Source organism: Oncorhynchus kisutch, linkage group LG20 (assembly GCF_002021735.2).
Source record: "Oncorhynchus kisutch isolate 150728-3 linkage group LG20, Okis_V2, whole genome shotgun sequence".
Taxonomy (NCBI): Eukaryota; Metazoa; Chordata; class Actinopteri; order Salmoniformes; family Salmonidae; genus Oncorhynchus; species Oncorhynchus kisutch.
Window position 1 is genome coordinate 20,925,720 of NC_034193.2, and position 14,370 is coordinate 20,940,089.

Genomic DNA, 14,370 nt, shown 5'->3' on the forward strand with positions numbered 1-14,370 from the left:
GTCTCATTACAGGGTTGAAACAATGCTCGAAAAACGAAATCCTCCTTTTGATCTAATTAGCACTATGCGTGTCACACCACCGCCTCAGAGAAAACGCCAACGGACTTCTCAGTCACAGATCGGTGCCTCAACGTGGCAGAGGACAGGAGGGGAGGCGACCAACACCGCCACTGAAGACATTTCTGTTAGTCGTCCAAGAGACGCGTGTGTGGTAGGAGGAGGGATAAAGGACAGAAGTGCTGGGCCTGGGAGGCGCGCATTCAAATCAAATTACGTTTGACTTTGTTGAGTTGCATTGAGGGGCAGTACAGACAATCTATTCTCGTGGGGGTTTCGCCCTCCCACGTGGGAGCGCTCTCACTGACTCCTATATCCTCCTACCCTGCACTTGTTTCTGCCTGTTTCTATCCATCTCGGTCCACTCACTATATTTCTCTCCCACTCTCTTCTTCCTTCTGATTGTGATGGTGGTCAGAGGAAGCCGTGGACCAGTCTGGACACACACACACTTCTCATCATTCGAGGAATTGCCAGGGAATCTGAATATGGGTGTCATGTTCACGTCGATATTAGGTTCATTGTCTACTACAACTGGGTCTGAACCAGAAGTATGTGCAGCTTTTGTATCTCCTTGACACATACGGAAAATGCAAAGTGAATATAAGATGAGCACAGGTAGGTAGACATGATGATATAGTGGACAGCTTCAAATATGTATATCTCTGGTCTGGTGCATTTCAAGCAGGGCTGTCAGTGCTGCAGGCCTGCTGAAAGTGATTCCAGAGAAGGAGGGAGGGAGGGACAGAAGGAGAGGGAGACAGCCATCTGTCAGTGGTTATGGATGAATCTGTCTCGACACCACCGGAGAAGCCCCGTCCCCCCCGTCCCCCAACCCATCTGCACCAACCCCCCACATCTCCACACAGAGACAGAGCGAGAGAGAGACAGAGAGAGAGAGAAAGGGCGGGACAGATGAAGAGATTGGGAGAGATACACTGTAGTCAGAAACAGTAGGTAAGGAGGGAGGCAGAGCGGAATAGAGAGACAGATCGATCTCAAACGAGAGAGAAATAAGATGGGGGAAAGGGAAGAAAGAAATAGAGATGGACAGCCAGCGACTGGGCGAGGATGCCTTTTCCCAACCTCCATTTGCACAAAACTTTCATTACCACCAATTTAGGCTGGGAGCCATATCTGTGCTGCCATTAGGGCTGGCCCACATAAATCAGTCCAATCTTCCTCGCGGGCCCTTAAATTACACCTCCGAGTTGGTTATTAAAATGTGTCGCCTGTCTCACAACACCCAGCGCGGCTGGAGATTGGACAGGGGCCCCAGACAAATCTGTTTCAGGGGGAGAGAAAAAGAGGGAGGCCTCGTCTACCAGCCAGCCCACACATAACAGGGGGAAGAAGAGGAAAATATGCCGGCTCAGACAAGCAAATCGAGTAGCGGGATAGGAGCCTATCATCTGGTTTGATTTATACACTCCTGTCGATCTGGTTCAGTCTGGCTCGCAGCTCCCTCACCTCCTTCTCCTCACCCCCCTCCCTCACCTCTAGAGAGTACTTCTACACCCCACCCCCTATTCCCAATTCCATTACCATCAACCCCCCCCCCCCCGCCTGCCCCCATCACGTCGAAACGCAGCCTCAACGCCTCCCCTCGCCACACTCAATCAAACCCACGGCCAGATAAGACCCGTGATGAATGGCCTAATTGAAGGGAGCGCTGGGTAATGTTGCGTCGCTCTGGGTTTGGAGGCGAGAGCCGAGGGTGATTAGCCTGTAGGATTTATTGTTATTGCTGCGTTATTAAAAAAATCCAGACGCGTCTGGGTGGGTTAACACTGGCAGACAGAGCCCTGTAGAGGGACTGGCAGACAGAGCAGACAGAGCCCTGTAGACGGACTGGCAGACAGAGCAGACAGAGCCCTGTAGACGGACTGGCAGACAGAGCAGACAGAGCCCTGTAGACGGACTGGCAGACAGAGCAGACAGAGCCCTGTAGACGGACTGGCAGACAGAGCAGACAGAGCCCTGTAGACGGACTGGCAGACAGAGCAGACAGAGCCCTGTAGACGGACTGGCAGACAGAGCAGACAGAGCCCTGTAGACGGACTGGCAGACAGAGCAGACAGAGCCCTGTAGACGGACTGGTAGACAGAGCAGACAGAGCCCTGTAGACGGACTGGCAGACAGAGCAGACAGAGCCCTGTAGACGGACTGGCAGACAGAGCAGACAGAGCCCTGTAGACGGACTGGCAGACAGAGCAGACAGAGCCCTGTAGACGGACTGGCAGACAGAGCAGACAGAGCCCTGTAGACGGACTGGCAGACAGAGCAGACAGAGCCCTGTAGACGGACTGGCAGACAGAGCAGACAGAGCCCTGTAGACGGACTGGCAGACAGAGCAGACAGAGCCCTGTAGACGGACTGGTAGACAGAGCAGACAGAGCCCTGTAGACGGACTGGTAGACAGAGCAGACAGAGCCCTGTAGACGGACTGGCAGACAGAGCAGACAGAGCCCTGTAGACGGACTGACAAGCTCACACCTCAGCCTTTTTTTTCTTCCGGATTTCATTGAAATATTGGTCGTCCTGACAACAACGCAGTAATCGGCCTCCACTTCAAAACACACACACAGGCAATGAGAGGACATTTCCACTTAAAATGTGTCCGACAAGAAACACAGTGATCTATAATTCATGGTCATGAAATGTGGCTTTTCCCCTCCTACCCCCTTCCTGCTTTCAGCTCGGAGACATGAAGCACAGTGTTTTTCTGGCGTGGAGTAGGCTTCAACAACATCCACGGGGCAGAGAGAAATCCCTGTGGAACAGGGGGGTTTCGGCTGCAAATGGGATGATATCATTAGGTTTTCTGCACAAAATAGTCAGAAACAGTCTCAACCTTTCACATGTCAAAATGATCGCGCCTCAACAGGATCCATAGAGCCCAGACTGCTTCGCTCGCCACGAATGGCTACGTATCGGGATCTAATACACGATGCGAGTTCAATTTGAAGAGGAGATATGTCGACCTCAGGCGTATTTCTCAGTCGTAGATGCATCTGATTATCTTAACGTTGGCCTGCCTGTAAAATGCTTGTTCTTGTGGTCTAAGTTGATCTTCACGGGTCCGGACTTGTGGAACATGGGAAGATGATTCCACTTAAGGGGAAGCCAGAGGCAGGATGTACTGGTATATTATGGAAAGCAAATCTCTTGGCGTTCAACGGTGGCAAACACAGGTCACGTTAAAGAGTTGTCGTACATCGGCACAACATCCAAAAAGGAAGTGGAAAATCTAAATCTACCTGCGTACCATTTTCCTGTACAAACGGTGAGCATGTATTCTGTCCTCTCGTGTGACACGCGATCGGCAGGAACCAGAAACAAAGCGCTGCTAAATATAAGCGCTTGCTTGTCCTCGCCACAGTGTTGACATTCAAACAAAGAACAGGCACATTTACAGGGGCCTGTACCTATGCCATTTTCCATCTGACCCTCCGCCACAGTGAGGCTACAGCTTCCTCTTCAAATGAACACCTTGACAGTGCATTTACACACACTCCAATGACCGCGTGAAAGCACACTACCACAGAAACTATAGGGAGAGAGTAAGTGTACACACACACACAGCAATCACATCACACGCACAGCAATCACATCACACGCACAGCAATCCAAAACTAACCACAAGTGTATACAACATTACCCTTAAGGAGTAGCTTTCACTACCAGTAGGACACAGTGCAGTGTTTGTGATAATGAGTGATACGGTAAGATGGAGTTGACTCTCTCGTGTGCGCGTGTGTGTGTGTGTGCGCCTGCCTACCGGTGATCTCCTCTTCCCTGCTCTAATGACAGTGCTCAGACTGATGGAGTGGGCTACTCACCGGCCAACTGTGCTTCCGGGTGGATGGCAGGTGGCCTCGATAGCTTGGGTACCCCTCTTCTGTGAGAGAGAGAGAGAGAAAAAAAAAAGAGAGCGAGAGAGAGAGAGAAAAAACAAAGCAGAAAAAAATCGAGAGAGCAAGCAATAGTGAGAGAAAGAGGGAGTAAAAGAGAGAGAGAAAAAGCATGTGGAGGGAAAAAAGCAAAAGACAGAGAGAGAGAGACATAAAGAGAGACATAAAGAGAGGGACAAAAGGAAAAGGACATTAGCTTAAATGAAGTTTATTAGCTGTATTAGTCAGGGAGGGCTGGAGCTGTCCCCCCCACCACCACCACTCCTACCCCTAGGCTCCCAGGTCTCCTTGCAGTCTCCCCCACAAATGACAGCCATTTGAGCCTGGCTCAGCTGGGAGGGTCAGCCATGACGGAATCCATTACATTACAGCTTACTCACTCACTATACCACACTTAATTTGGTTTCCTAATGGTCACTCACACTGACAAATGTTGCCACTGTAACAACGTTAGGACGCAGTGCTTTAAATTCATAGGATACAGGCGGAGATACAGGCGGAGAGCCCTACAAAGCCTTCACTCACTGGCAATGTGTTTTGCTGTGCAACTAAGTATTCATTAGGGTAAACCGTAGCGAAAACACTTCCTAAATGTACAAGTTCATGTTGTCCCTGCCTGTTTTGGTCCATTTTCTTCCGTTTTGTAGCTAATGAATATGACCATGGACTCATGGCTTCAGCCATGTTGTAAAGGCCCAGTCTTGAATACAGGGAGAGGAGATGCAGTCCCATGTATTGTACCCACAGCTGCCTGTGTCCTCCAAACAAGTGACAGATATGGGGTGGAGTGAGAGGGAAAGAGGGGGAGTGGGGGGGGGGGGGGATAAAACAGGATAAGTTCAATTTTTCATCCCTCCCATCACGTCTGAAGGCAAGCTGAGCCACTAATGTCCATTGTGTCTGGTGAGGAGGGCCTGACTAAATGCGTGTCTGGCACAAGTGTGTGTGAGTGTGTGTATCTTACTACAGTATGTCTATGGATGTGTGTGTGTGTATGACATGAAAACATATGGGTATACGTGTGTGTGTGTGTGTGTGTGTGTGTGTGTGTGACATTAAAACATATGGGTATACGTGTGTGTGTGTGTACATAGTGATTGACTGATGTGTCTGTGTGTGCGCGCATGCTTGCGTGTGTGCGTGTGTGTGATCAACTGATGCGTGTGATAGAGAAAGGGTAGGTCATGGCAGTAGCCCCACAGCCACCAGACAGACAGGCCCCACCAACCCAGCTGGTTCATGATATCCATTATGATTTACGTGCCAAGAGGAGCCTGCCGCCGAACAAAGACACACACACAGAGAGTGAGTGTGTGTGTGTGTGTGTGTGTGTGTGTGTGAGACAGAGAGCTTCCACTGTTTCATATTTCCCCTCCTGTCCATCCATTCATCCCTCCTTCATTTCTCCTTTTCCTCCTCTCTTGACCAGGCTGGTTGTTCCTGCCTCTAGGAGTGCAGGTGGTGGGCCGTTTTCCGTTTGCAACTAGAGAGGGCATTTTTGGATTCTGCACATGTAAAATCAAACCGCTCAGTGCTACAAAGGCCTCGATCGGCACTACAGACAGAGCAACGGTAACGATCGTGCTGCTGAAATGAAGACATGGCCAGCTGGATTGATTGGTAGCCCAGCAGCCCTGCAGAACAGTAATGTGCCAGAACTAGAAAGTGATTTGTTCAATGTTATCAGTTAGAGGGTTTGTTTTTCCGCTGAAAACCAAGGCAGCTGTCAAACACACTGTAGACACATTATAACCTTTAGCTCTGGGAATGAAGCTCATTTTCTTTTTATTGGCTAGCTACGCACTCCTATTGGCTAGCTACGTATACTTAATGACTGACTTGGCATTCTGATAGGCTAGCTACATGTTCACTCGTTGTTGATAACACAACAAAGCACAATGAATGAAGGATCAGAGCAGATATGATGCATGTAACCTGGCAGTGGAGGATTTAGAGAAAAAGAGGAGGTTATTCTTGTTGTTTTATGATTCAGTTCTTTATGAGGCTTCAGCAGCATAATCGTCCAATGCCCTTCGCTCACTCACTCACTCACTCACTTGGTGGGAAACAATGGAGGGATTCTCATGAAGCTGGGATTTAAAGAGTATTCACGGGCCGCCAACAGAATTAGAGGGCCAAATGCCAAGGAGCAGATCGGGGTCCTCTTCAGCTGGAGAGACTGACTGACAAACAACGAGGACACTTGACTTCAGGGAGCACAGGGTGACCAAAGAGAGATGGAGCGAGGGAGCACAGGGTGACCAAAGAGAGATGGAGCGAGGGAGCACAGGGTGACCAAAGAGAGATGGAGCGAGGGAGCACAGGGTGACCAAAGAGAGATGGAGCGAGGGAGCACAGGGTGACCAAAGAGAGATGGAGCGAGGGAGCACAGGGTGACCAAAGAGATGGAGCGAGGGAGCACAGGGTGACCAAAGAGAGATGGAGCGAGGGAGCACAGGGTGACCAAAGAGAGATGGAGCGAGGGAGCACAGGGTGACCAAAGAGAGATGGAGCGAGGGAGCACAGGGTGACCAAAGAGAGATGGAGAGAGGGAGCACAGGGTGACCAAAGAGAGATGGAGTGAGAGCGGTAGATAGAGGAAAGAGGAGGATGAAGAGCGAGAGAGATGGAGGGACACGTAGAAGGGAAGATAGAACCATAAAGAGAACCATAAAGAGAGCAGGGAGATGGAGAGATGAGGGGGCTAGGCAGTGGGCAAAGAGGGCCAGGAAGGCAGACACACTGAACATATGCCCGCCAGAAACAGACCTGGGCAGTGAACTGTGAAGGCCCCTCGTGTGAGCCTGCCTCTGATCAGATACAGATACACCCCCCTCCTCAGACAGACACACACACACACACACACTAAGATACGTATTGCTATCATCAAATGCAATCAGCTCTACTGTACTCCAGCCAGCATGCAGCCGGGATGGCATTGAATAAAATACAGTATATCCTGTATTCTATTCTACAGTATTTTAGTCAATGCCACTCCGACATTGCTCAATTTAATATTTATACATTTCTTAATTCCATTATTTTACTTTTAGATTGGTTAGATATTACTGCACTGTTGGAGCTAGGAACACAAGCACTTCGCTACACCCACAATAACATCTGCTAAATATGTGCATGTGACCAATACAATTTGATTTGAGTCATCCATCCATGATACTCCCTGAGGAGAGGAGGAATGGAGGGTCACACACACACAGACATGTCCCCAACTCCTCGTAGTGACCTAGATCCTTAGGCCACTGCTGACCACTGACCCCTGACCACAGAGAAAATTTGACAAACACAGTAAAATACATGCCGGACTCAATTAATCCAACTAGTCTAATTCTGTCCAAACAACAAGCAACACAATGCTGAACTGAAGCCTCAAAACAGGCCAAAGAGCCCAATGAAGATCAGATGGGGGGAAAAAAACATTGATTTTACAGATGGTTGAATCCCCGTTGATGTAGCTCACTTAGCATACTGTCCACACCACCAGGGGAACAATAACATTGGTCTTTGGGTTTCTGAGACAAACCTCCAAACGTTCTCTTACAGTAAACATTATTCCTCAGTCAAACCACCAAATTGGGTTCAACAATACCTCAGTAAACTTTGACGAGTAGAACGCTATGCCGCACTGCCAGGGCCAATCACTGTACGGCCCAGGTGGTTCTCGTTGACTCGGCAAACTCCTCTGAGGGGTGCCGTGCCAGAGGAAATTGGCTCATCCACGGCTCGTTTATTGCGCTAGCGAGCACCGCCGGGCTAGTGGAGGCCCTCCGAACCAATACCCGTTTTGTCTCTTAGCTCTGGCTCGAGGAACCTTTCAGGAGCCAGTTATCCAGCCGCGTCAGAGCAGCTGGGAGCCCTGGGAGCAGTGTTGGAGGAGAGGATCCCATCCAAGGCACAATTAAAGACACCCTTTTTCCATTTGCCTAGCTTCTAGTCTAGAGCCTAGCTAGCAATAGCCCCCATTGTATATAACCATCTGGGGCTAATAGGGGGCTCAGCTTCCCTCCACTGAAGAGGACTTCCTCTAATGAAGAGGGTCTTGACAGTGTTAATAAAAACCACCATCTTGGACAATAGAGGCTCTTTGTCCTGTGAAAACTGTGGGAGATGGGTTCATGGGACCATCAGGGTTCCGTACTCAAAAAGAGTCTCAGGGCAGGACTGCTGATCTAGGATGCGTTTTCATTATGAGCCAAAAGGCTTATCTGATCCTAGATCAGCACTCTTACACTGAGACGCTAATACGGGCCCAGGTGTAAAGCTTCATTAGTCCATGGGGATGAGTGCCCCCTACTTGCCCATCTCCCCAAACAGCAACTTTTCTATTCAGGCAAGCCCCAAACTGAAGTAGTAACCCCTCCTTAGTTTCAACTGTCAAGCAGCGTCTGAAGATAGTTATCCTCAACATAATCTGCACCCCAATTTCTGCCTGAGCACCTCCCACCCTCTTCTGCTAAGCTAACTAATCAGCAGAGATATTCATCATCATCTTGGCTGTGTGTGTGTGTGTGTGTATTTTGGTGGTAATTTGGCCTGCGTTATTGCTTCTCTTCTCCCTGTGTGTCAGTGTTAATGCTGCAAACCCAGTGGGGAGCTGCAGCGAGAGAGAGAGAGAAAAAGAAAAGGAGAGAGCCCCCGGCTAGCCCATTAAAGGGAGGCCTTCTCCTCATTTCGAGAGAGGCACTGCCAGGGCCACACTGCAACCATAGAAACTAATATAAACACAGCAAAAAAAGAAACGTCCCTTTTTCAGCTCCCTGTCATTCAAAGATCATTTGTACAAATCCAAATACCTTCACAGATCTTCATTGTAAAGGGATTCCAACACTATTTCCCATGCTTGTTCAATGAACCATAAACAATTAATGAACATGCACCTGTGGAACGGGTCGTTAAGACACTAACACCAAAAGAAAGATGCCCAGGGTCCCTGCTCATCTGCGTGAACGTGCCTTAGGCATGCTGCAAGGAGGCACGAGGACTGCAATTTATTGCCCTGGCAACATCTGCAATGTCTGTACTGTGAGACGCCTAAGACAGCGCTACAGGGAGACAGGACAGACAGCTGATTGTCCTCGCAGTGGCAGACCATGTGTAACAACCCCTGCATAGGATCGGTACAGCCAAACATCACACCTGCGGGACAGGTACAGGATGGCAACAACAACTGCCCGAGTTACACCAGGAACGTACAATCCCTCCATCAGTGCTCAGACTGTACACAATAGGCTGAGAGAGGCTGGACTGAGGGCTTGTAGGCCTGTTGTAAGGCAGGACCTCACCAGACATCACAGGCAACAATGTCGCCTATGGGCACAAACCCACCGTTGCTGGACCAGACAGGACTGGCAAAAACTGCTCTTCACTGATGAGTCGCAGATTTGTCTCACCAGGGGTGATGGTCGGATTTGCGTTTATCGTCGAAGGAATGAGCGTTACACAGAGGCCTGTACTCTGGAGCAGGATCGATTTGGAGGTGGAGGGTCCATCATGGTCTGGGGCGGAGTGTCACAGCATCATCGGACTGAGCCTGTTGTCATTGCAGGCAATCTCAACGCTGTGCGTTACAGGGAAGACATCCTCCTCCCTCATGTGGTACCCTTCCTGCAGGCTCATCCTGACATGACCCTCTAGGATGACAATGCCACAAGCCATACTGCTCGTTCTGTGCATGATTTCCTGCAAGACAGGAATGTCAGTGTTCTGCCATGGCCAGCGATGAGCCCGGATCTCAATCCCATTGAGCACGTCTGGGACCTGACGGATCGGAGGGTGAGGGTTGGGGCCAATTCCCCCCAGAAATGTCCGGGAACTTGTAGGTGCTTTGGAGGAAAAGTGGGGTAACATCTCACAGCAAGAACTGGCAAATATGGTGCAATTCATGAGGAGGAGATGCACTGCAGTACTTAAGGCAGCTGGTGGCCACACCAGATACTGACTGTTACTTTTGATTTTGACCCCCCTTTGTTCAGGGACACATTATTCCATTTCTGTTAGTCACATGTCTGTGGAACTTGTTCAGTTTATGTCTCAGTTGTTGAATCTTGTTATGTTCACGCAAATATTTACACATGTTAAGTTTGCTGAAAATAAACGCAGTTGACAGTGAGAGGACGTTTCTTTTTTGCAATGAATTCAGCTGTTTTCCTCCTCTTAAATCTCAAGCCTCTAACCTGTTTTATCCTCTTAATGCCCCACCTTGGCTCTCTACTACTACTGTACTACCGTTCTCCTCTTCCTTCCATGGACTGATCTCTCATCCCTCCTTCCATTTCCCTCCTCCCTCTCACCTTCTTCCCTTTCCTTGACCTCCTCCCTCTCCTCCTTCCTGTCCTCCATCACAGGGCCCGCCATTTACTGCAGTAGTTCTGATTTAATGCTCCCGCTGACAATTTATGCAGCAGCCGCCAGAGAAAGGCACATTAGGCCCCACTGTACACCCAACGTTATGGATCGGCCTATAAATAGCCACGCGAGTCATGTAAAAGCCTTTCATTACATAGAGAGACATCTCACGATCGATAGCCGCTAAATCTGTTTACTAACTGTGCCGGCCTTACAAATACGTTTTTTTCAGACAGATAGCAGAGTAGTTAAATTTTTTTCTGTGGAATAGGACAAAAATATGGTTTGAAGTCTAAGTGCCGTATGTATGGCAAGCAATGCAAGCACAAAGAGCGGAGGGAGAAAATGATGGTAGATAATGGTAAGATGGAAATGTGTGTATGGGGTTTTTACAGATCTGCTGTGATTAAACACAGGCTCTGTAGCCTATTACCGTAGGTTACGATAAGCTTTCACACAAATACAGTAATCACACGCAACACACATGCTTTGTTCTGCTGAAACAACTGAACAGACCCAACTCCTTAGGACTCACTGGTAAAACTGGAATCCCCCTAAAAACGTGCAGCTGAGAGAGACCAGGGGGAGACCAGGGGATCATTTCTCTCCCCGTCAGCTCCCCCCACAACTCCCTCCCTCCCTCCTCCCAGCCCCGTGGAGATGTGGATGCTTCGCAGGACAATTACCGGGTGACACTTCATCATGGGCCGCGCGACAGGCGCTGACGGGTCCTCGTCCAAACAAATGATGCCGGGGTCGAGGTTGTCGGAGCCTCCCAGCTCCGAGGCTGCAGCGCCGCAGCCACATTACAACTTTACTAGGTCTGTTGAAAAACTAAACATTAAACAGACCCCCTCTCAGGCAGACCAATACACTCACCCCCTTGCCCATTGATCAGTGGGGGAGGGGTGAAGGGGGGGGGGGGGCTCCCTCCCAAGTAGACGGAGATCTCTTCAACCCCCCCCCCAAAGATAAAGGGGTTAAACGCCAGTTTTAGAAAAGACAGCTCGACACATCTTGCATCTGATGAGCCCAATGATTTTGGTGCATGTTACTGGAATGGGACAGAGATTGGGTCCATTTCTATGAAGATGGGCTATTCATTGAGCTTTTGGCAGCGTTGTTGTAGTAAATACACTGTAAATACACTTCCTCGCCTTGATAGAGGCTTGGTTAAAGCACAGCTAAGTATAGAATTAAAGTAGGTCAAAGGCAGAGACAACAAAAAAATAGATATAGTTGAAATAGATCCTTGATTTCTTATCGTAACCCTGAAAATGAACCGTTGGGAAACTGTGGAGAACCTCAAAAGTAATCACTCCCTAAAAGCCACTCAACACCCCCAGCATATTAATATAGGGGTTTCTATGATCGCAGCATGAGAAGTCTGGAAAGAACCAGAGATAAAGACAACTAACGCAGGAATAAAACTGCTATAGGAAAACAATACACCTCTGGTCCCCTGACACAATCAGCTCTACACGCATAGAACAGAGAGAGGAGAGAGAAACCATGAGAGCGGAAAGAAATGTACATAAAATAGAATAGAAAACGGAGCACACGTTGCATTATGACAGCATCGGCAGCTGGAGTCAATTCCATTCTCAGTTGAATGACATGTGGAATCCATTATTAAGAGTAAAATTAAGAGTTAAGAGTTAAATTCCTGAATTGACTGACATTCCTGAATTGACCCTCGACTCAGCTATAGCCTACACGACACAATTTCGAGGACTTGTTTATCTAACCCACTCATTTCAAAAGAAAGACTGTTGAAAACCAAAACAAACTACTCCATTTTAAAATGTAAGCACTATAGCAAGCACTTCTCTCGGACTGTTGTGTGGCAGTCTATTCATCTGATATCACATTCTCTGCATTCATATTACCAACGCTCTCTCTATCGACATCCTGCAGTGATGAATGTGTTCATTTTCCCCCTTCTAGAAACCAATGTGGACATCTAAGATAAATAAGGAGGGGGGTTGTAATTTTTTTTTACAAAAGAAAAACAGCAGTGGAGTGATGCTTCATGTTGGAAAGGCCCTTGAGAGGCGCATTCAATCTTTCAATCGATACACACCATCGCCGGGTGTACGCCATCATTAGGGAGGACACTTCCCTGTTTATTTATCATCAACGAGACTCGCGCCTGACAGCTTCCTGTAAACAACCACTCAGTATGTTTTTTTTTTCAAACCCTTATTTAACCAGGTAAGTTGATTTGAGAACACATTCTAATTCACAGCAACAACCTGGAGAATAGTCACAGAGGAGAGGAGGGATGAATGAGCCAATTGGAAGCTGGGGATGATTAGGTGGCCATGAAGGCCAGATTGGGAATTTAGCCAGCACACCAGAGTTAACACCTCTACTCTTACGATAAGTGCCATGGGATCTTTAGTGACCACAGAGAGTCCGGACACCCGTTTAACGTCTCATCTGAAAGACGGCACCGTACACAGGGCAATGTCGCCAATCACTGCCCTAGGATATATTCTTTAGACCAGAGGAAAGAGTGCCTCCTACTGGCCCTCCAACACAACTTCCAGCAGCATCTGGTCTCCCATCAAGGGACTGACCAGGACCAATCCTGCTTAGCTTCAGAGGCAAGTCAGCAGTGAGATGCAGGATGGTATGCTGCTGGCATAAGCATGGGTAAGTACCATTGATAATGTGTATAATACACAGTATGCATGTGTAAGTATGCATGTCTTGTGCACTGATAAAGCACTGGGCTTTCGATGTAGGTTCATGGTTTAACCAACTATTTTGCACTCAAACAATGGACAAAAAGGCTACTGAATGTGAATGGAGTCATGTTACCAAGGCTGTATCACATCCGGCGTGATTGGGAGTCCCATAGGGCGGCGCACAATTGGCCCAGCATCGTCCGGGTTTGGCCGGGGTAGGGGAGGGTTTGGCCGGGGTAGGCCGTCATTGTAAATAACAATTTGTTCTTAACTGCCTTGCCTAGTGAAATAAAGGTTACATACCTGGGATGACATGTTTACAGCCTGATGGATTTCCATTAGATCTGATGTATTTGTGATGACATTAGGTGAGCTACTACTACCAACAAGTACTACAAACTGAATTTGTTTGAGTGCAACTCCATCTCTGTCTTTTGACAACATTAATCTTCAGATGACCACATGAATCAAGCTAAGGTCAGAGGGTCAGAGGTTAAGTGACCTCCTTGGTCATTTGGACAATCATTCGCTATCCTAAAGACTTGGGGATGCATCAATAGACACTGAAACTTCAAAACGCCTTTGGAGTGAAGTACCACTGTGATGAAGAACAATGGGAGCAGATAAGATTCCTCTCAACAGTGTGTTTTTATTCCGGCGGAAGGGAGGGAGGGATGGTGGGATGGTGGATGAGCTCCCCTGCTCCTCTGAGGCTGTTTGAAGTGGAGCGTTGGGTTTATCTTCTTCGGATGGTGGAGGGCGTGTGTGTGTGTACGCTCGTGCACTTGTGTGTGGTGTGTGTGCGCGCCCATTACTGTGCATGCTCTGCGTGTGTGTTCGTGAGAGAGAAAGAGAGAGAGAGAGAGCTGGTCAGACTAAAGCAGGTGGGGGGTCTGGGATGTGGACGAATAACCCGGGAGAAAGACAAATGGCTTTAGCAGGAGGGCCGGTGACATTTATGTGGTTTCATGTGTAATGGACGATGACCCCTGGGGGTCAGGGTGGCCAATAAGGCAAGGCCCATTCCAGCACAACCCTGAAACCTGAGCCAATCCAAAACAGGCTCTGACTGTCTCACACACACACACACACACAGGGAGGAAGATGGAACAGTATCCATCACAGTGCATTCCTCACCTCGGACCACCTATGTTGGGTGCCAAAACACCCAGGATGGGTAGTGTGTGTGTTGTTAAGAGGCTCCCTGCCCTGTGTTCACTCAAGGCTCATGAGAGGAGAGGCTACCTTCATACTGTTGGGTGACAGCTTTGTGGTAATAATGTACCGAGCCCCTGCTACTGCAAGTGGTACGCTCAGTCAAGTGAGACTTTGCCTGGGAGGAG

General features: G+C 48.6%; 1 protein-coding gene across 7 annotated transcripts in view; it reads right to left on the reverse strand.

Annotated features, from left to right (window-relative positions):
* The window catches only part of raraa (retinoic acid receptor, alpha a), a 224,438-nt gene that overhangs the window by 168,776 nt on the left and 41,292 nt on the right, over positions 1–14,370 (reverse strand). For all 7 annotated transcript variants that reach the window (XM_031799030.1, XM_031799027.1, XM_020453661.2 and 4 more), the window contains exon 2: positions 3,900–3,958. The gene's annotated coding sequence lies outside the window, so the exon portion shown is untranslated. The remainder of the gene's footprint in view (positions 1–3,899; positions 3,959–14,370) is intronic.